Raw genomic sequence first — 20,853 nt, forward strand, 5'->3', positions numbered from 1 at the left:
ATTACGGTCGTGGTTGACATGGGATCATCTGCGTTAGACCGGGGATCATTGGAGACGTGTCGCCTGGTACTTCATTATTACACCAGCTAGATTACCATGCCCACATACGCCATCGTCCAGGTGAACGGATAGTAGAACCATGCACCACGACATAGACGCAGGCCAGTGGAAGCAGTATTACGATGTGGGAGACATTCACCCGGGCTGCCGGATGACCGATTGCAGTAATGAAACGGACCATAAAAGCTGTGGACTACGCTGAAATTTATAGTGGCCCTTCATGCTTGATGTCTTCACTGTTGCGACGATATCTTGGAGTCTGATAACTTCCTGCGTCTCAAGGCCAGAGTTGTTCAATATTGGTTTGAGGAGCGTGACAGTAAAATCGAGTTGATCTCTTGGCCACCAAATTCGCATTGTATGAACCCTATGGAACACACCTGGGAAGATGTAGAGTGCGAGCACCGCATACGCAAACCACCGACACCGTAATTTAAAGGAACTGGGTGAGCTGTGCGCATCCATGTAGTGCGAAATGTCTACCGAAATTTAACTAGGAGTTCTCGCGAACGGGCCACGCAGAGTGGGTACTGTTCTGCGTGCGAATGGTGGATCCAACGCTTTTAACTTGGTGGTCATAGAGCATTTCTTGTGAGTGTGTGTGTGTCTGTGTATATGTCTGTGTGTTTGAGACACACTCATACAGTTTTCACCTAAAACGTGCAATATGTCTCCGTTTAACTCATGTCCTTTTTATCTCGGAATTTCTGAATGGTGTATAGTGATCCATGTGCCAAAAGCACTCCAAAATTGTTTTCACTGTACGAAAAAAAATGTAGTGTGGCTAGGGCCTACCGTCGAGTAGACCGTTCGCCTGGTGCGGGTCTTTGAAAGTGACGCCACTTCGGCGACCTGCGCGTCGATGGTGATGAAATGATGATGATTAGGACAACACAACACCCAGTCCCTGAGCGGAGAAAATCTCCGACCCAGCCGGGAATCGAACCCGGGCCCTCGACAATCTGTCACGCTGACCACTCAGCTACCGGGTGCGGACCACGGTACGATTCTCTCCAGAGTTATGTAACATAGCACCAGTATAGTGTTCGAGTGATGTGGTGCAGTGGCTGTGTCACGAGATTGATATTATAGACTGCCATCGTTCAGATTTCCGTCAGACCATTGCGATTCGGGCTTTCCATAGCCATTGTTTTGGTAATTAGAAAAAGGCGTAAGGCGAGATAGTTCCTTTGAAAGATGTGGCTACTCAGTTTGAAAGTCTGCTCTGTCTGTAAAACAGTCGATGACGTAACTTTCAGTAGTACTCTCCTTTCGATTCTTTCATCATCCCGCCAGTAACAGTTCTGATCTCACGCCTTGAATCATACTGCTTTCGAAGGAAACATAATAGAACAGCCGTTTTCATCGGAATTAACTTGTTGCCCAGTATTTCTACCTTCCCTAGTCATCAGCAGTGATTGACTCTCAAACTGAAACAGAAACACGGAATGCTAGTTGCCTTGTTATCCTGCATTCCATCATGCTTCGTAAGCAGCTAGGAATGAATTGCTGGTATTTTAGAAACATTGTCTGCTTTCTGTGTCTGTTAAAACACCTTTTGTTTCCTGAGAAAATGACGTTTACAGTTTAGCATTACTGATTTAAACTCTATCAGACTACCACATTCAGACCAATGTAAAACAAAAATCCTCCTAAATTTTACCTATCGTTTTTAAAATCCATTTATTAGTATTCCAAGATAATAAAAAGTATTGCATCAACTTGTAATAGTCTTTGCCTCGTCCTCCACTAACTGAAAGTGGCATAGTGCTAGGGGTCATATAGCAATATCTTAAAAACAAAATTTAGCAGTAAAGGCATCTCGTAGTGGTCGTACGGTGACGAAAAAAAGCGCATTAATGAATGTGCATTACAAATTGCACTATACGGTAAATGTAGTTCAAAATATATTTTAAAAAATGGTTCAAATGGCTCTGAGCACTATGGGACTTAACATCTGTGGTCATCAGTCCCCTAGAACTTAGAACTACTTAAACCTAACTAACCTAAGGACATCACACACATCCATGCCCGAGGCAGGATTCGAACCTGCGACCGTAGCAGCCGTGCGGTTCCGGACTGCGCGCCTAGAACCGCTAAAAATATGTTTTCGATACCACTTTTTGTAAATAAGTGAGAGGCGAGTAGGTAACGGACCCATAGATGCATCCCCCACAATAAGTGCTACACATTTCGATAAAACGGGAAAATAACATCCAAATTGCCACTCAGCTGATAAACATGTGATGTTACGGCTTGAGTTGCAATTTTGACTGTGGCTGTATGGCCAATGAGAACCACAGTATTTTGACTCCACACTCAAGAATCGGACGCAAGTCCTACCCAATCGATAGCAAAAAATTCACGGGACGCGTTTTCCCGGAAAAGTCGTAGAATTTGCCAAAAGAATAATTTAGAATACAAAATGGTTGTGAGGCTAATTAAATCACGAGCAGGTCGTAACTGAGTAATAACGCAAAATTTACCGTAACTGTAACGTAAGGTCCCGTGATAAAGCCACTCCAGAAATAATAATTAATCAGAACTAGGTGTAAACTTCCTGGAAAGCGAAACACGAACAGATGGTTCTGAAGTACACAGCAGCTGCTTCAGTTGATGTAACTAATATTGTGTAGAGATACTGTGATACACTGATAAAGACTGCACCTCCCACATATACGTTAATTCTCATTGTTGCTCTCGCCGATAATCCTGGCTCAGTTATTTGTCAAACTAGCACATTTTCAAAAGCGAAAGTAATACTTCAAGCACAGGCAAGTACTTTTGAAAACAGCAGAATTACAACGCTGATTCTTTTTACAACAAGTCAGTGGTACTGCTACGTAGATTATACACATCCAGACAATTGACTCAGCAGTACTGCACAGGAAGTACAATAATAGTCATACATTCCGGGAAACTGCCACTTTTAGTGTGGTCTGTTTCACTAGAATAGTGTTGTATTGTTTAACACGCAATTGAAATTAATGTCCAGCCATGTTCCCCTCAACCATTGTCGACACAAACAGAACCTGCCGTGGCTAATTTTCTTGTTGTCTCTAGCCTGCCTTGAACACACCTCTGACAAACTCACTGCACTGCTCATGAATCTTAAGTTGTAAGCACAGATGAAACTACTATCATCTAGTAATATTTTAAAAAAGCAAAAATGGTCAAACCTTACTTTGCGATGAGATACCGCCGAGGAATGAGACAAGCAAATGAGAAATGCATTGATTAAATTTGTTTTTAGAGGTTCGACTAAAAATGATTAGTTGTAGGACAATAATCTGACTTAAATCAAGTCTGAGGTGAATAAATCTTTTATTTGCTAGAGAGCGCGACACATACCACATTAAAATGACTGGAAATAAAATCACAACGAAATGAACATAAAATCTGATAGTGTCGAGTGCCAAATTGCTCCAGTCACCGTAGAGTCTCATAAAACACTGAAACACAAGTCTCTTTATTCGCTCAGTTTAATCACGAATGTCTGGCTAACACTGTGCAGAGGTACTTCGTCTGCGTGGAAGACTCTTTCAAAAGCGCCTCAAAATTTACTGATCTGTGCAGCTTCCAAATGCAAAATAAATGAGTAGAAAAACTAGGAAGTAAAACAATTAATAAAACAGCAGTTGTTGCGTAGCAGATCCCACAAATTGTGAGCTGTTCAGAACGTGGATAGCGCTAATGTGAGATACGACCGTTATTCAGAACTTGGCAAACTCGCACCCTAATCGGCACTAGGTCAAGATGTCTCTTTCCCTCTGCAGCAGAACGACAAGAAGGCGAAATTATTTTTCTCTAAACTTAACTTCAAATTTTTCAGAAACTGTAGGTGGAGGGGGAGGTTCCGAGCCATTTCCAGAATGATCAGAAAAAATTTCGCCTTATTTACGTGAATACAGGTGAACGCTGCAGAAATATCCCATTCTTAGCTTAAAGAACTGATTTTAGCAAGAAAGAGGTTGCTACTGGCTGATAACCTCGTTCCACTATTCGGTCAAACCCTTCCCGCGTAATAACAGTGGTGGGAAGACTCATTTGATTGGATAACAAGATCCAGGGGGAAAGGCAGTGAATTTTGTCATGGCAGGATCCGACCCTGCGACCGTAGCGGTCACGCGGTTCCAGACTGCAGCGCCTAGAACCGCTCGGCCACTGTGGCGGGCACTTGCAGTGGCTTAGCGGGAGCTCTCTTCAATGTAGAAAACCGCATTCAGCGCCAAAGCGTTCCCCGAGGACGCTCTTTCTATCCATAGAGCCCTTATGACTGACGTCTTCGGGTGAGCTCAGACCACGAGACACTTCTTAGCAAAATGATTTGAAGCCTTCTTCCCCCGCTAGCGAACCTTATACTTTCCTCAAAAATAGCCTAGTAGTGAATAGAAAAATACTAAAATATTGCTCAGCGGTATGTGATTTTCTTGTCAAACATTAAAAAAGCATTTTTAGTTTGTTAAATGTCTCTCAGTTTACTGAAGAAAAATAATTATCATCACACAGAAAATTTAAATTATTGATGTAGAAAATATATGAGAATAATACATAAAAAATGATTATCTGTAATAGCAAATGCTTACACTGTAGATGCATTACACTGGTGGCTATTAAATGTCTACAGATTATAACAGGAAAAATGGAAACATAAATAAATCTCAGTGTAATCTGGGGGTACACCCAGTTGATATTTATTACACACAATAATGGTAACCTGACTGGTAATTCTGTCGAACTGCGCTTGTTGAAATGCGCTGTCTTGGAGAACACATGGTCTTAACATACTGGAACATAAACGCAGCTTTCGCATTATGTGCTGTGCTATGCTTTCGAGTGTGTAGTGGTATCCCACACTCCCACGCATGATGCTTGGCGCATATGACAATTACGACTGAAATCTGCCAAATGGCGTGTTGCTTCTCCTGCACCCAGCGTTGTCACTGGGCTCCCTCCCGCTACAAGGGAAGCTGCAGCAACGGCTGCCATGCTGATATTCCCTGGTGATCCACACTTCATCGCACTGTTCATGTGGACACTTGTCCTGCTGTAAAAACAATCATTTATCAAAGTACATGAAGTGGCTGTAAGATGCTTCACAAGCGAGCAGACATGGCTGCAAATTTCACGAGACCGTTAAGATTCTGAACGCCCCGTCCTTTACCCCCCCCCCCCCCCCGCCTGCCACAAACACCGATACTCGCTCCACAGAATTCATCAATTCAATGTGCAAATATAATCGAGGAAACCCTATCAATGTACGAGGCAATATCCCACTCCTACACTTTTTGAACTTTTGCACTCGTATGTGAAAATTTGTTTGTGGCACACCATACAGATTATGTTGCAATTGTGGTGGTGATCAGTGTATCTCCCATCCCCTCCCCTCCCTCCCCCCCCCCCCCCCCAGATAACCGCTCCAAACAATTCATCAATTCAATATGCAGATATGATCAAGGGATCCCTGTCAATGTACGAGGCAATATCCCACTCCTACACTTTTGTGCGGTTGCACTCGTATGTAAACTTATGTTTATTGCATACCATATAGATAATGTTGCAATTTAAGTGGCGATCAGTATACAGGGTGAATCACCTGAAACGTGCACCTCAAATAATGCTCAAATGGAAAATGGCATTCATGTGTTGTTTTCACAGAACTGTTTTGTAGCCAGAGGCTCGTATTTGTAGTCAATAGACACAATGTAGTAATGAAGAGCATTATTGTGCAATCATCATTTTTTATAATCCATTAATGCTAACAAAGTTAAAGTAGGGTAAATTAGACTCTCAGTGATGTTTGTTGCAGGATTTGCGTGTGAGTCGTTTACGAGATATCCTATTTTGAAAAGGTCACACACCAATTCTTCTATGATAACCTGTGGTAGCACACACTAAAGAACAACACGAGTGCATAAGCTAGTTGCAAGCATACTGACCAGTAACGGTACAATTGACCATCGCAGGTTGTGTTCGAAACGACCACCGGCAGGAGCAGTCTGGTATGGAACGACAGATGCACACGTTGTAGCATATATCACTGTCGATGTCCGACAGGGCCGCAGTAAAACGTCGTCGCATATCATCAGGTGTACATCGTATGTCCTTGTAGACAGTATATCTTAGCTTAACCCACAGAAAAATGCCTACTGGCGTCAAATCTGGGGAACGGGATAGCCAAGGCCCGTCGGACGATTTGGAAACAATTCGTGATGACATGCTGTAGTACTTCGCGCACTATAGGGTGGACATCTATCATGTTAATACTACAGGTCGCCCCTAGTCTGCAGCTGAACGTCTTCTAGCACCTGTGGAAGATTTTCGGTTAGCAGGCTGCGATGGCTGTGCACGTTCAGTGTTCCGTCTATGGAAAACGGACCATTCAGTTGATAGTTTACTATCCCACAACTTACACCTTATGGATGCTGACGTTCCACCCCGCGAAACCAATTGGGTTAGTCCACGGACCAATAATGCGTGCGTCGGCGATTTACGATTGGTAAATGTGGCTTCCTAGCTAAACAAGATACGTGATAGATCTGTCTTAATGCCCATTAATAATCGTTTCCATGCCATTCCTGATGAAGAGATAAGCAATATGTGGATGGAGAATGCGTAGGGCGCTTGTCCAACTCTGGGACTTCCTCCTGCGATCGCGCGGGTGCTAACGTGCGTATCAGCAAGAATAGCAGGAAGAACAATAATTGTCCCCTCTTCTGTCGTCACTTCTTTCCTTCTGTTGCGTTGTCTGGGTGTTACACTACAACTTTCACGTAACTGGCTGAAGATGTTGATAAACAATTGCCGAGATGGTTGACGTCTATTGGGATTTGTTGCTGCATACGATGCACAAGGACAAACTGCATTCTTCCTACAATTCCTTACACTGTGAGCAGGTCGGCTTTTCTTGCATTGGTATATATCATGGTTCACACACAACCTACTGCTTGGACTGTCGTGCATTAGCTGAGTAGCAAGTTGCAATGTACTCAAGGAACATACTAGCACACTGTAAGCAAATATAACATCGTGCCGGCCGTTATGGCCGAGAACTTCTAGGCTGATTACTCTCCAATTCACATTTAAGTGCTTGGCAGAGGTTTCATAGAACCACAATCATACTATCTCCCTACCATTCCACCTTTCTGTTCGAGCTCTGATTTATCTTATTTTATTTTCATGATCATTCCTACCTATGTAGGTTGGGCTCAACAAAATATTTTCGCATTCGGAAGAGAAAGTTGGTGACTGAAATTTTGTAGCCGGCCGCTGTGGTCTAGCGGTTCTAGGCTCTCAGTCCGGAACCGCGAGACTGCTACGGTCGCAGGTTCGAATCCTGCCTCGGGCATGGATGTGTGTGATGTCCTTAGGTTAGTTAGCTTTAAATAGTTCTAAGTTCTAGGGGACTGATGACCCCAGATATTAAGTCCCATAGTGCTCAGAGGCATTTGAACCATTTTTTTGAAATTTTGTAAATAGATCTCGCCGCGACGAAAAACGTCTTTGCTTTAATCACTTCCATCCCAACTCGCATATCTGCCACACTCTCTCCCCTATTACGTGATAATACAAAACGAGCTGCCCTTTTTTGCACCCTTTCCATGTCCTCCCTCAATCCCGGCTGGTAAGGATCCCACACCGCGCAGCAATATTCTAACATAGGACGAACGAGTGTAGTGTAAGCTGTCTCTTTAGTGGACTTGTTGCATCTTCTAAGTGTCCTGCCAATGAAACGCAACGTTTGGCTCGCCTTCTCCACAATATTATCTGTGTGCTCTTTCCAACTGAAGTTGTTCGTAATTTTTACACCCAGGCACTTAGTTGAATTGACAGCCTTGAGAATTGTACTATTTATCGAGTAATCGAGTAATCGAATTCCAACTGATTTCTTTTGGGACTCATGTGGATCACCTCACACTTTTCGTTATTTAGCGTCAACTGCCATCTGCCACACAATACAGCAATCTTTTCTAAATCGCTTTGCAACTGATACTGGTCTTCGGATGACCTTACTAGACGGTAAATTACAGCATCATCTGCGAAAAACCGAAGAGAACTGCTCAGATTGTCACCAGGTCATTTATATAGATCACGAACAGCAGAGGTCCCAGGACGCTTCCCTGGGGAACATCTAATATCACTTCAGTTTTATTCGATGATTTGCCATCTATTACCACGAACTGCGACCTTCCTGACAGGAAATCACGAATCCAGTCACACAACTGAGACGATACCCCATAGGCCCGCAGCTTGATTAAATGTCGCTTGTGAGGAACGGTGTCAAAAGCTTTACGGAAATCCAGAAATACGGAATCAACTTGAGATCTGTCGATAGCGGCCATTACGTCGTGCGAATAAAGAGCTAGCTGCGTTGCACAAGAACGATGTTTTCTGAAAATATGCTGTTTACGTATCAATAGATCGTTCCCTTCGAGGTGATTCATAATGTTTGAATACAATTTATGCTCCAAAACCCTACTGCAAACCGACTTCAATGATATAGGTCTGTAGTTCGATGGATTACTCCTACTACCCTTCTTAAACACTGGTGCGACCTGCGCAATTTTCCAATCTGTAGGTACAGATCTATCGGTGAGCGAGCGGTTCTATATGATTGCTAAGTAGGGAGCTATTGTATCAGCGTAATCAGAAAGGAACCTAATCGGTATACAATCTAGACCTGAAGACTTGCCCGTATCAAGCGATTTGAGTTGCATCGCAACCCCTAAGGTATCTACTTCTAAGAAACTCATGCTAGCAGCTGTTCGTGTTTCAAATTCTGGAATATTCCATTCGTCTTCCCTGGTGAAGGAATTTCGGAAAACTGCGTTCAATAACTCCACTTTAGCGGCACAGTCGTCGGTAACAGTACCATCGGCAGTGCGCAGCGAGGGTATTGACTGCGTATTGCCGCTTGTGTACTTTACATACGACCATAATTTCTTCGGATTTTCTACCAAATTTCGAGACAATGTTTCGTTGTGGAACCTATTAAAGGCATCCCGCATTAAAGTCCGTGCCAAATTTCGCGCGTCTGTAAATTTTATCCAATTTTCCGGATTTCGCGTTCTTCTGAACTTCGCATGCTTTTTCCGTTGCCTCTGCAACAGCGTTTGGAACTGTTTTGTGTACCATGGGGGATCAGTTCCATCTCTTACCAGTTTATGAGGTATGAATATCTCAATTGCTGTTGCTACTATATCTTTGAAATTGAGCCACATCTCGTCTACATTTGCATAGTCAGTTCGGAAGGAGTGGAGATTGTCTCTTAGGAAGGCTTCTAGTGACACTTTATCCGCTTTTTTAAATAAAATTATTTTGCGTTTGTTCTGGTGGATTTGGAAGAAACGATATTGAGCCTAGCTACAACGACCTTGTAATTACTAATCCCTGTATCAGTCATGATGCTCTCTAATAGCTCTGGATTGTTTGTGGCTAAGAGGTCACGTTTGTTTTCGCAACCATTTACAATTCGCGTGGGTTCGTGGACTAACTACTCGAAATAATTTTCGGAGAAAGCATTTACGACAATCTCGGAATATTTTTTCTGCCTTCCACCGGTTTTGAACAAGTATTTTTGCCAACATATGGAGGGAAGGTTGAAGTCCCCACCAACTATAACCGTATGAGTGGGGTATTTATTTGTTAAGAGACTCAAATTTTCTCTGAACTGTTCAGCAAATATATCATCAGAGTCTGGGGGTCGGTAGAAGGAGCCAATTATTAACTTAGTACGGCTGTTAAGTATAACCTCCACCCATACCAATTCGCACGGAGTATCTACTTCTTCACTACAAGTTAAATCACTACTGACAGACACAAACACTCCACCACCAATTCTGCCTATATCTATCTCTCCTGAACACCGTCTGAGACTTCGTAAAAATTTCTGCAGAACTTATTTCAGGCTTTAGCCAGCTTTCTGTACCTATAACGATTTCAGCTGCTGTGCTTTCTATTAGCGCTTGAAGCTCAGGGAATTTCCCAACACAATAGTTAAGGCTAACCGGCCATTTGACCATCTTCTTCTGTGCAGATGCACAAACAGTGCTCGAATCGGCAGTAGAGCGGCGAATAATGAGTATAATGGTCAGGGGCACTATGAATATAGTGCGGGACAATAAGTTGCGAATGTGGAATTCACGGGAGGCGTGTCAGACATAAGTTCCTGGTATAGCAGTATTCCTCTGTGTCCTCGGTGGCTCAGATGGATGATCAGAGCGGGAGACTTGGACTTTGCCCTTCTCCAGGAGGTCCGTCCCGAGCTACGTTTAGACCTGTATGGTTACACCACCTACAGCCTACCCTTAGGTGATGGCGCAGGACTGACGGCCATCCTTCTCCGAGAAGGCATAGACGCGACGGACGCGACGTACTTGCCGAAAGGGCGAGGCACCGCACTCACACTTGGCGCAGTCCGCCTCATTAACGTCTGCGCTCCCTCCGGTAATTCGCACCGTGGTGACAGGCATGTCTTCTATTTGGAGGAGGTAGCCCCACTTTTGCAAGGAAATATGGACCATTACATAGTGAGCGGCGATTTTAACAGTGTTCTGCGGCCCGAGGACCAGATACTGCATTACGTCCCGTGCCCGGCTCTACAAGCATTGATACGTGACCTCGCGCTCCACGACACATGGCTCTTACATCATGGGACCCAGAGTGGATATACGCACTTTACCAGCCATTCTGCCAGTCGTCTGGACCGGATATACGTCTCGCGTGCCCTCCGCACAGCAACCTGTGATGCAGAACTCTGGCCGACGACCTACGGACCATCTCGCGTACATCTGCACTGTCACCTTACCCCGACAACTCACAAGACGCAGCAGGGGCACGTGGACGCTGAACGTCTCCCTCCTACGCGAGGAAGCGTGTCGGCGAGCAGTAACTGACACGTGGCGTCGATGCATCAGGCGCCTGCCCATGTATGCTTCCACGTTGCTGTGGTGGCTGGGATGTGTCAAACCTGCACTCCGAAAGACCTTGATGGCCTACGGGTGTGACAGAGCAAACTGGCAAAGGGCAACATCGGAATTTTACTATACAGCGTTGCGTGAGTTGGCGACGCAACCGCCGTCTCCCGAACGTCAGATGTCCGTACAACGCATCAAAGCTCGTTTACTTCGCATCAGGACAGAGCAGCTAGAAGGTGTCCGCATTCGTGCGCGGGTGCAAGACTGTATCCCCAACGAAACGGAGTCAATGTATCACATTGTGCGCGAGAGGCTCCACCGCAAACGTCAGCTCATTACGGCGGTAAACACGGAGGAGGGCGGCCGAGCAGTGACACAAACGGACATAGCGCACACGTTCGCCAGACACTATGGGACCTTGTACATGGAAGATCCGCGAAATGTACGTGATTATGACGAGCTGTTGCACGATTTTCCCGCCCCTCGGGACGTGGCACCTGATGATAGTCTGCTGTTGCCCATTACACCCGACGAGCTGACATCGTCCTTGGCACGTGGAGCACCTAACAAGTCGCCTGGACCGGACGGTTTACCCCTGGAATTCTACCGCACATTCTACGACCTTATGGGCGACAAGTGGCTCCAAATGTTTCAAGACCTGATCCGCCCTGATTTCACTGTCCCCACAGAATTCACAAAAGGCATCTTGATCCCAGTACCGAAACCGAATGGTGGTTGTAGGTGGCAGGACTTTCGCCCACTCACACTCCTCAACAACGACTACAAGATCTTCGCCCGTATCCTCCGCGCGCGTCTGCACACCGCTATCGGGAGCGCCATCCACACCGATCAGACATGTTTAGGTGGTGTCAGCAACATTCATACGGCGTTAGGAGCATACCGCGACGTAATTGCTTTGACGGCGGCCTGCAAAATACGAGGCGCCCTTGTCGCCGTAGATTTTGACCACGCATTCGACCACGTCGACCACGGCTTCTTAAGTGCAGTTTTGCAACACATGGGCCTCTCTCCGGAGTCTGCACAGGTGGTCTTTCGACTGGTCCACGGAGCGCGCTCCCGCATGATGGTCAACGGTTATCAGTCTGGTCACATTGTTGTTGGACGGTCAGTGCAACAAGGGTGCCCCCTGTCGGGTATATTATTTGCCGCAGCGCTTGAACCAGTTTTACATGGTCTACGGCAGCGATTAACTGGTATTTCCTTACGGGACGTGACCTTTCGTTGTGGTGCATTCGCCGATGACGTGGTGTTCCTGGCCAGATCAGAGGATGAAATGCATATGGCGCTACAGTGGCTACGCCAGTACGGGGCGGTCGCTGGGAGCGTCATCAACGTGAAGAAGGCAAAATACATGGACGTCGGAGGGGGGCTTTCCCACACAACGGCGGTGCCCTTTGACAAGGTGCCCGTACTCAAGTGTTTAGGAGTGCAATTCTATAGCAATGTCCGCCGCACGGCGGCGGCTACATACCGCCGGCTCCTACACCAGACACGTGCTCTGCTGCAGGACAACAAATTGCGTCGCTTGGATATGCTCCTCAGAACACGTTATATCAACACCTATCTTGTCTCAAAACTGAACAATTTAGCGCATATCCTTCCCTTGAAGGCTACGATGGCCGACAGATTTCAAGCAGCATATGGACATTTCGTAAGCACCGGTTTGGTTTTTAAAGTCCGATACGCCACCCTGACACTGCCGCAGCGGGCGGGCGGTATCGGTTTGATTCATGTATATAACCGTGCGCGATCGCTTTATCTCAACACTATGCGTCGCACGTGGACCTCTGCCCACGCCACTCTGACGGGTACCCTGATAGCGTAAGTGGCACCACACTCTCTGCATCCCTCGGTTTCTGTAGGATACATTTCACTGGCACTCACCCACATCAGAGAGTTCTTGATTGACTGCAGCTACTTACGGTCAGAACTTCCGACGACACGGGAGCCCAGCACAAAAGCTTATTATCGTCTCTATCAACAGCAGCAACCTGTAAATACGGTCGCCCACAGACATCCTGAAGTTGACTGGAACACGGTGTGGCGAGCGGTACACACGCCTTTTCTACCTACGACGGTGCGTTCATTGTGGTACGTGGTTGTGAGTGGGAAGTTCGCTACTCGTCAGAGGCTACATTCCATACATCTGACGGACGACCCCTTGTGTCCGACATGCTCAGTCGTTGACTCGGATGCACACCGTCTGACGTGTGCCGCGACCAGCGAGTGCTGGCTACTGACGCAGCGCATGCTGGCGTTACTCTTGCGGCGATTGCCGGAGTCTATCTCCCCTGATAATGTATTGCGCCCCGACGACGTATACTTTCCATTAACCAGAACGAACGCCGTTAACTGGCTAAAATCCGTGGCCGTTTACTACATATTTTGCGATGCTCCCAAAGGCACACTCGACTTTTGATCCCTATTGATGACGACACATGCAGCTTTCAGCCGCCACCCAAAGTACAGAACTCATTTCGCAAATTATTTAGGTTCATTATTTGCGGATCCTCCTGCTCACTGGGGCGTTCCGGGTATGAGGCGCTGAAAATGAAGAAGAATCCTGGAGCATATCGATCCCCTACGGACGGAATAGGGGGGAACCCCTCCCAACAGACGACCCGGACGCTCGGCTACGGCAGTTGTAGGATCTTTCTTTGTATTGAAACAAAAATAAATCTAAAAATACAATACAAAACAAAAACAAATTGAAAAAAAATAAGAAAAATAAAAAAAATTAAAAATGTTATTAAATTAAAGAAATAAATAAATAAAAGAACATCGACAAACCAACTACATCCTCTTCCTGATCCTTCGATCCTCGAACTCGAACACGTTGCTTGGGCGTGGCGGCGGCATGGCCAGGCTTCGGGTGTCGACCCCTGCCCTTCCCATCGTTCTGGTCCTGCAGCGGTTCATTAAAAAAAAAATGGATAGAGCGTCTGCCATATAAGCAGGAGATGCCGGGTTCGAGTCCCGGTTGGGGCACACATTTTCTACTGTCCCCGTTGACTTATCACAACGCCTCTGAGCAGCTGGGATATTAATTTCATTGTAATTTCACATCGATCCCTTGCCACACGTGGGTGCTCATAAGCCCAAGTCGTGATCGCACTACATTACATGTACGCCCCTGCAACACTCTCAAACCTAAACTTTTAAAATTCTTTTATATCTCATTTGTTCACGTGGACTAATTTTCCACGATAGGAAAAGTAGTGTTTACGGAGCCTTTTGAGTTTAAGGTTTACAATTTTTGGTTTTACGCTTAGAATATGTCTGTTTAAGCTCGTTATCTCTTTCGAAAGTACTGATGTAAGGGGATGTGTCGGCAAAACAGTTTCTGTTTTACTTGAGAATCACAGTTATTGTTAATAACACTGATCATCTGTGTAGAGATGTTCATGTTTTCTAATTGTTGTCGTGTTTGTCGTCCATGGTTAATACACAACTAAATCGTAATAGTTTCCAAGTTATTCCTTACTGAGCCACTACATCCCACTTGCCGATCCCAAACTACTTACTATGATCACCCGGAAACTTGTTGAAGCTTGCTTGATTCTTTATAATAGTGAATGGTGCCAAGCTACATTGCACCCAGAGAGATTCTGTTACGTAGTATCACAACTAGAGTAATATCTTTGATTATTCATTTTGCACAAATTCAAATTACTTTCAGCTACATTACATATTCATCCAGTATCGATCGAATTCAGAGTACTGTGTTAAAATTATTTTGCTCTCAATGGGTAAGTATGATTGAAATTCGTGATTACCTTAGTTGATTCATAATGCAAGAATCTTGCTCATTTAAGTATGTAAACATTCATTTGCTTATCAGAAACATCGAGGTTGTACAGTTAAAATATTGCTTATATACTCTGTACGCGTAAAGTTAATAAAGTTATAGAGCAATCACATATAGAACGTAGATTTATAGAATTCACAGAGATTGTGTGATGCGTTCACAATTACCCACACTGGAAAACCAGATAAGCAAGATGCACATACTTTCGCATAATGGTTTTATGTAGGCAGCACGAATTATAATGTTAATAAACTTAGTACTGAAGTTCCAGCACATCCCACGAACTGACATTATAGTACCAGACGAATTCCTCCCATTGACCACACTTCGCCATATACTCGGTGTCGAGTGTCAATAACTGCTCGACTATACGTCGTGCGTTTACATTGTCAACAACAACAACGGAAAATGTGACTTCCTACGGAGCTTAACTTGTTTCATGAATTTTCGATGATTCTTCCATGGAGTTACATTTTTCGTATTCTTGACTGTAAATTTTTTTCAGCCCCTGCTGGAGAATTTTAGCAACTGTTTTCCACATTAATATAAGCTGTGAGCAGGAGGTGTGCAGACGAGCGCCTTTGTGAATAACCGAGTGTTGATGGGCCTCTGTAGACGGACGAATGTTCTGCGCGAGTGCGTCGTAAACGCTTTTACACCGTCGCGGAAAAGTAATTTCGCTCGCGGATTATCCTGGAATCCTCAGCTACGCAAGGGCAGCATACATGCGCAGAGTGCTTCAATAAGGACTTGAAAACTCTCCAAGCGCAACGAAATTTGTTAGAAACGCTTAAAAGTATTCGCGGTAAAAAATATTTACTACGTACTCAAGGTCGGTTAAATAAACGGGATACGAGCTTGATAAAGGCCCAGGATGGAAAAACGCTGGAGTATAACGTCCTGTAGACGAGAAGGCGTTAGGTGTGGAGCACAGGCGCTGATATCACGGCAATGATGAAGAAAATCAACTGTGCTTTCCTCAAACGTACCATTCCACCTCTAGCCTCTTTGGAAGCACGAAAAATAGGTGCTGTTTGGTGATTTTTTTAAAGATGAAAAGAAAAGTTATATAAAATCTGATGATATACTTTATTCCATGCGCTTTTGTTGCAGAGATATCATTTTTGTGCCCACCTCGGACGCTCCCTGTCACTGTGTGGAAGCACCCCTAGCAGCTGGAACGTTGGTCGTGGGTGAGAACTGTTACTTTTCATTTACTATAAACGTTGTCCACAACGAAACCCCACAGGACGAAGTCAGAGGGTGTAAAATCTGGTGACCGTGGACCCAGCTGAGACATGCTAAGTCGGCAGCTCCATGACGACCAGACCAACGGTTCGGTAGAGGTTCATTCAGATATTCACGCACTTGTCGACTCCAGTGTCGGGGTGCCCCGCATCTTTGAAAAATGAAGTTTTCTTCGTGCAACCTCGGAAACTACCAGTTTCGTAACATAGTGAACGAATTGCTGACCGTTAACCGTGTTTCCATGAAAGAAGAATGGGCCGCAAATAGATGATCGGGATACCGCACTTAACACATTGACTTTGAGCGAATCTCGTCATGTTCAGTGGCTGCATGTGGGTTCTGTAGGCCTCAAATTCTACCATTGTGTTTGTTCACCTGACCACTAACATGGAAAGTCGCTTCATCACTGAACACAATTCGTTGTGCGAAAGTGTAATTAACGTCAATAGCATCTAAAATCTCGTTACACATTGCCACACGTTTGAGTTTGTCATCAGGAGCAGAGCTTGTAACACATGTGCGGCTTCATAACCAACCGACGTCTCAAAACACGTCAAATTGTTGTTGTAAGCAGTTGTAGCTGCCGACTGGCACGACGAGTTGATTTTGAAGGACTACGTTGGAAAGCAGTTTGAATTCGTACAACATTTTCTTCAAGAACACGAGGGCGGGCAGGTCTCTTTCCTTTACATACACATCCTGTATCTAGAATCTGTCGATAGCATCTGCTAATGTTCCATCCATTCGGAGGATCAATTTGGTACCTCAGCCTGAAACGTCTTTGCACTGTAATCACGGATTTGCACTTTGCAAACTCGAGAACACAAACTGATTTCTGGTGCGGAGAAGCCATTTTGAACATATGACGTTTAACAAGCAAAACAGAAGACAACTGACATCTAAAAAACTAAAATTCTCCCGAACAGGCCATGAAGGCCCAAAGGTACCGACCGGCTGCTGTGTCATCCTTAGCTCATAGGCGTCACTGGATGCGGATATGGAGGGGAAAGTGGTCAGCACACCGCTCTCCCGGCCGAGACCGGAGCCGCTACTTCTCAGTCAAGTAGCTCCTTAGTTTGCCTCACAAGGGCTGAGTGCACCCCGTTTGCCAACAGCGCTCGGCAGACCAGATCGTCACCCATCCAAGTGTTACCCCAGCCCGACTGCACTTAACTTCGGTGATCTGAAGGGAACCGTTGCTACCACTCTGGCAAGGCCGCTGGCTCAACTGACATCTAGCGGCTATTAATATAAAGTGGACAATGTATTCGTTCCTCCAATAGCCGACCCGGGGTGCAGCGATCGATAGTTAGGACAAAAAAATACTTTGTTATTCGTTTATTCTTTTTGAAACACCCTGTATTTTGTGTCGGGTCTAGCTCACTCGCCTCGTGTAGGGTGCCTAAAGGATGCTGCTCCTCGGAATGCTATACAACAACTCAAGCAAATAACATTAGTAGTTTTATTTCAATAAAGCAGATTGACAATACTCAACTTTCAGCAAGCCGGAGTGGCTGAGCGGTTCTAGGTGCTTCAGTCCGGAACCGCGCGACTGCTGCGGTCGTAGGTTCGAATCCTGCCTATGGCATGGATGTGTGTGATGTCCTTATGTTAGTTATGTTCACGTAGTTCTAAGTTCTAGGGGACTGATGAACTCAGATGTTAAGTTCCAAAGTGCTCAGAGCCATTTGAACCATTTGAACTTAACTTTGAAATAACAATGGTGTCGCAAGCGATGGGTGACAGGCAACATAAATCCGAGTCCTCTGCAATATATAATGTTTTATCAAGTTTGACTCACAGTTTGTGGATCACAAATAACTATTCTCGTGGCACTCTCTGCTAGGCCATGCTAATACTCTGTTAATGCTGTCCACTAATGTCCGCCGAGGGTGGCAGGGCGGAGCTTATATTCACTTTGGCTAGATGCCGCTCCTGTCGTGCTGACTTCCTGCTCATCGTGCTATTGGATGACATCGTTTCACAGCCTTCTCTCCTTTTGCGTTCTTCATCTTCGTTCCGCTTGTGGTTACGCCAGAACATTATGGATGTACAGATACCAAATCTAATAAATGTGGGAGGTTGTATACCACTGACGTGTGGTAGATATTACACGCGAATATGATTTGTTTGTATTGTGCCCCTTACTGTTTCCTCTTTCCCGAAATATTGTTCCACTTTCGCTGCAGGTTCGATTCCATCGAGAATCACTGTCCAGACCGAATCGAGACTCATCAGTGGAAAGAGCATTACCCACAGTTTCACCATCTAGGTGGCATGTTGACGACCCCACGCTACAAGTTCCCTTGTGTGAAGACGCGTCAGAGGTACAAATACAGCATGTCTCCGACAATAAAGGCCATTCTACCGAAGCCTTATGTGCACCTTTTGCCTCGATACAACACATCCAGTGAGATGCCAGTTGCCGTACAGTACTAAGGTGGTACCGTAGTGCCCTTGCATCCAAATAATGGTTCTCTTTTTCTGGTGTTACACATGGTGGGCTCTGCCTCGATCTTCGGGATAAAGGTTCTGCATCTAAGAACCGTCACCAGATCCGAGAAACAACAGAGCGGTTCACATTAAGCCATCGGACCACATCATTTTGCCACTGTCCTCCTTCCGTTCTTCCCATGGCCCTCCACCGCAGGGAGTCTGGTAGGCGTGTAGTCTATACTGCGTTTACAGCAATTGTGGATGTAGGACTATCCTGCAAACACTGTCCCGTTTCAGGGATGCCGTGACGTCATCACTGGCGCGGTTGTCCGTCGACAGCCATCTTCCATGCAGAACCCGATCGTACGGATATCTGTTGACAGTTTGTATGATTATATCGTGAATTAGAGACAGGACGGGGATATTGCGGTTTGTTGCTTTAATTCTGGAGTCCAGTGTATTTGTCCAATACGGGTGGAAGCGTAGATACTGGAGAACTTAATAGCAATGCTAATGTTGTGCCAAACAATAAAACATATTGGTATAGTAAGTAGACTGATCTGTGATTACGAATAAATGTCCATAATAAATATTTCACTACAGGTGAATTTGCGCGTATGTGAAACTTCCTGGCAGATTAAAACGGTGTGCCGACCCGGGACTCGATCTCGGGAACGTTGCCTATTGCGAGCAAGTATTCAACCGAGTGTTCTACCCAAGCACGATTGACAGCACGTCCGCACAGCTGCACTTGGGCCATTATCTCCTCTGCCACGTATCTGCCGTGCGAGAGGTAGCTCAATCAAGGCAGTCCGCCTTCGTCGGCAGAGCAGTGCGAATGGGGTTCTTACATCCTTGCAGCAGAGCGCGCTGTCGAGATGTTTCCGTGCTACAACGGCTTTCGAGTGAGTGAGCGTCTTTCGAAAATAATGACAAATTCACATAGAGAATGGACGATGAAATTCAGTTTCTCGAATTGATATGCATGTCCCAAAGCGCTTTAAGTAAAACGATATCATCTAAACGATGCGAAGGTTCCCTGTATTTGTCTTATAGGTCACATGTGAGCAGCGTGGTTTGTCTTAAATTATAAACTGATGCTTCATGCAACGCGAGTTTAAAGAAGACGAGAGACGGGCTCAAACACATCAGTCGTATTATTATTAATTACAGTAATTGAAGGTTATGCCGTAAGTTATATATTATTTATTGCCTATACAAACCGAAACATACTTCATGGACATTTATTTGAAACAATCTGAACAGCATTACCAGCAATTACCCTAATTTTTATTGCTTTACCATCATTACGACTATTATCGACATTCAGACGCCGACATTGATCCAGAGACTTCTGATGATGTGGGTGTCGGACTCAGAACGATCCACATATTCTAACTCCCGTTCGAAGTGCCAGCGGATGGTATGGTGTCTGTACTCAGACCCTAAGGAACGACCCACAGCCACGTTGCAAAGGAGTAGGCACAGTTCACCTCATTTCTTGTATTGGATGGAGGGCGGCAGGTACACGTTGAACGCCGTATGCTTCGTCTGTCCTACCTCAACTTCAGGGGATGTCATCATATATGCTGCTCGGACTGCAGAATAGAGGGCCACGTTCGCTCATAGTGTCTTGAGCGACAGATTGTCAAGCTCTGACAAACGGATCTAATGCCTTACAGCACACTGACATCTTTACCTGTATGTAGCATCGCTGCAGACGGATCCCAATCGGATGAAGGCGTCTGACCAGCCACAGGATCATTCGTAGACAGCGATGTCAAGACGAAACGACAAGGACAGCTGACGCCTAACATACTTCACGCCCCAATTGTTCTAGGTGGCGGAAAAGCCCCCTGGGAGTTTTAAAGTTGATGCGATGGTTGTGCCACAGACGCCATTGTGCCTGGACGTCGGAACTCAATCCTGTTACCTGATACTGAGACGCACTCACGGAATCAGCGGTTCCCAAAGAGACATAAGAAACATAGGGTGACCATCACCAGCACGTCAGCGACGCAGTCGCGAGGCTATGCGATCTCTCACCACCTCGATGAACTTTCAATGGACGCCTCCAAGCCGGGTTCGGACGTGTGTCCTTTCACTGATAAGGCAGCCGATTCGTACTCATTGAACGTGCAGCCGTTGACTGTCGACCAAACCGACAAACGACGCCAGGAGTAATGTGAAGTATCCCGACAGCCACCATGTCCTCTGAGGACGTTATCATCCATTCGATACTATGGGTGGAAGATATTGTCCCGTAATGTTTGGCCGAGGAAGGATAGGATACTGTTGCCTCAGTGTCACAGGAACGATAGAATATGTTGTGTTGTGATGTGGTGGCGGAGCACTTTCCCTGTT

The sequence above is a fragment of the Schistocerca piceifrons genome, chromosome 6 (assembly GCF_021461385.2).
Source record: "Schistocerca piceifrons isolate TAMUIC-IGC-003096 chromosome 6, iqSchPice1.1, whole genome shotgun sequence".
NCBI classification, from domain to species: domain Eukaryota; kingdom Metazoa; phylum Arthropoda; class Insecta; order Orthoptera; family Acrididae; genus Schistocerca; species Schistocerca piceifrons.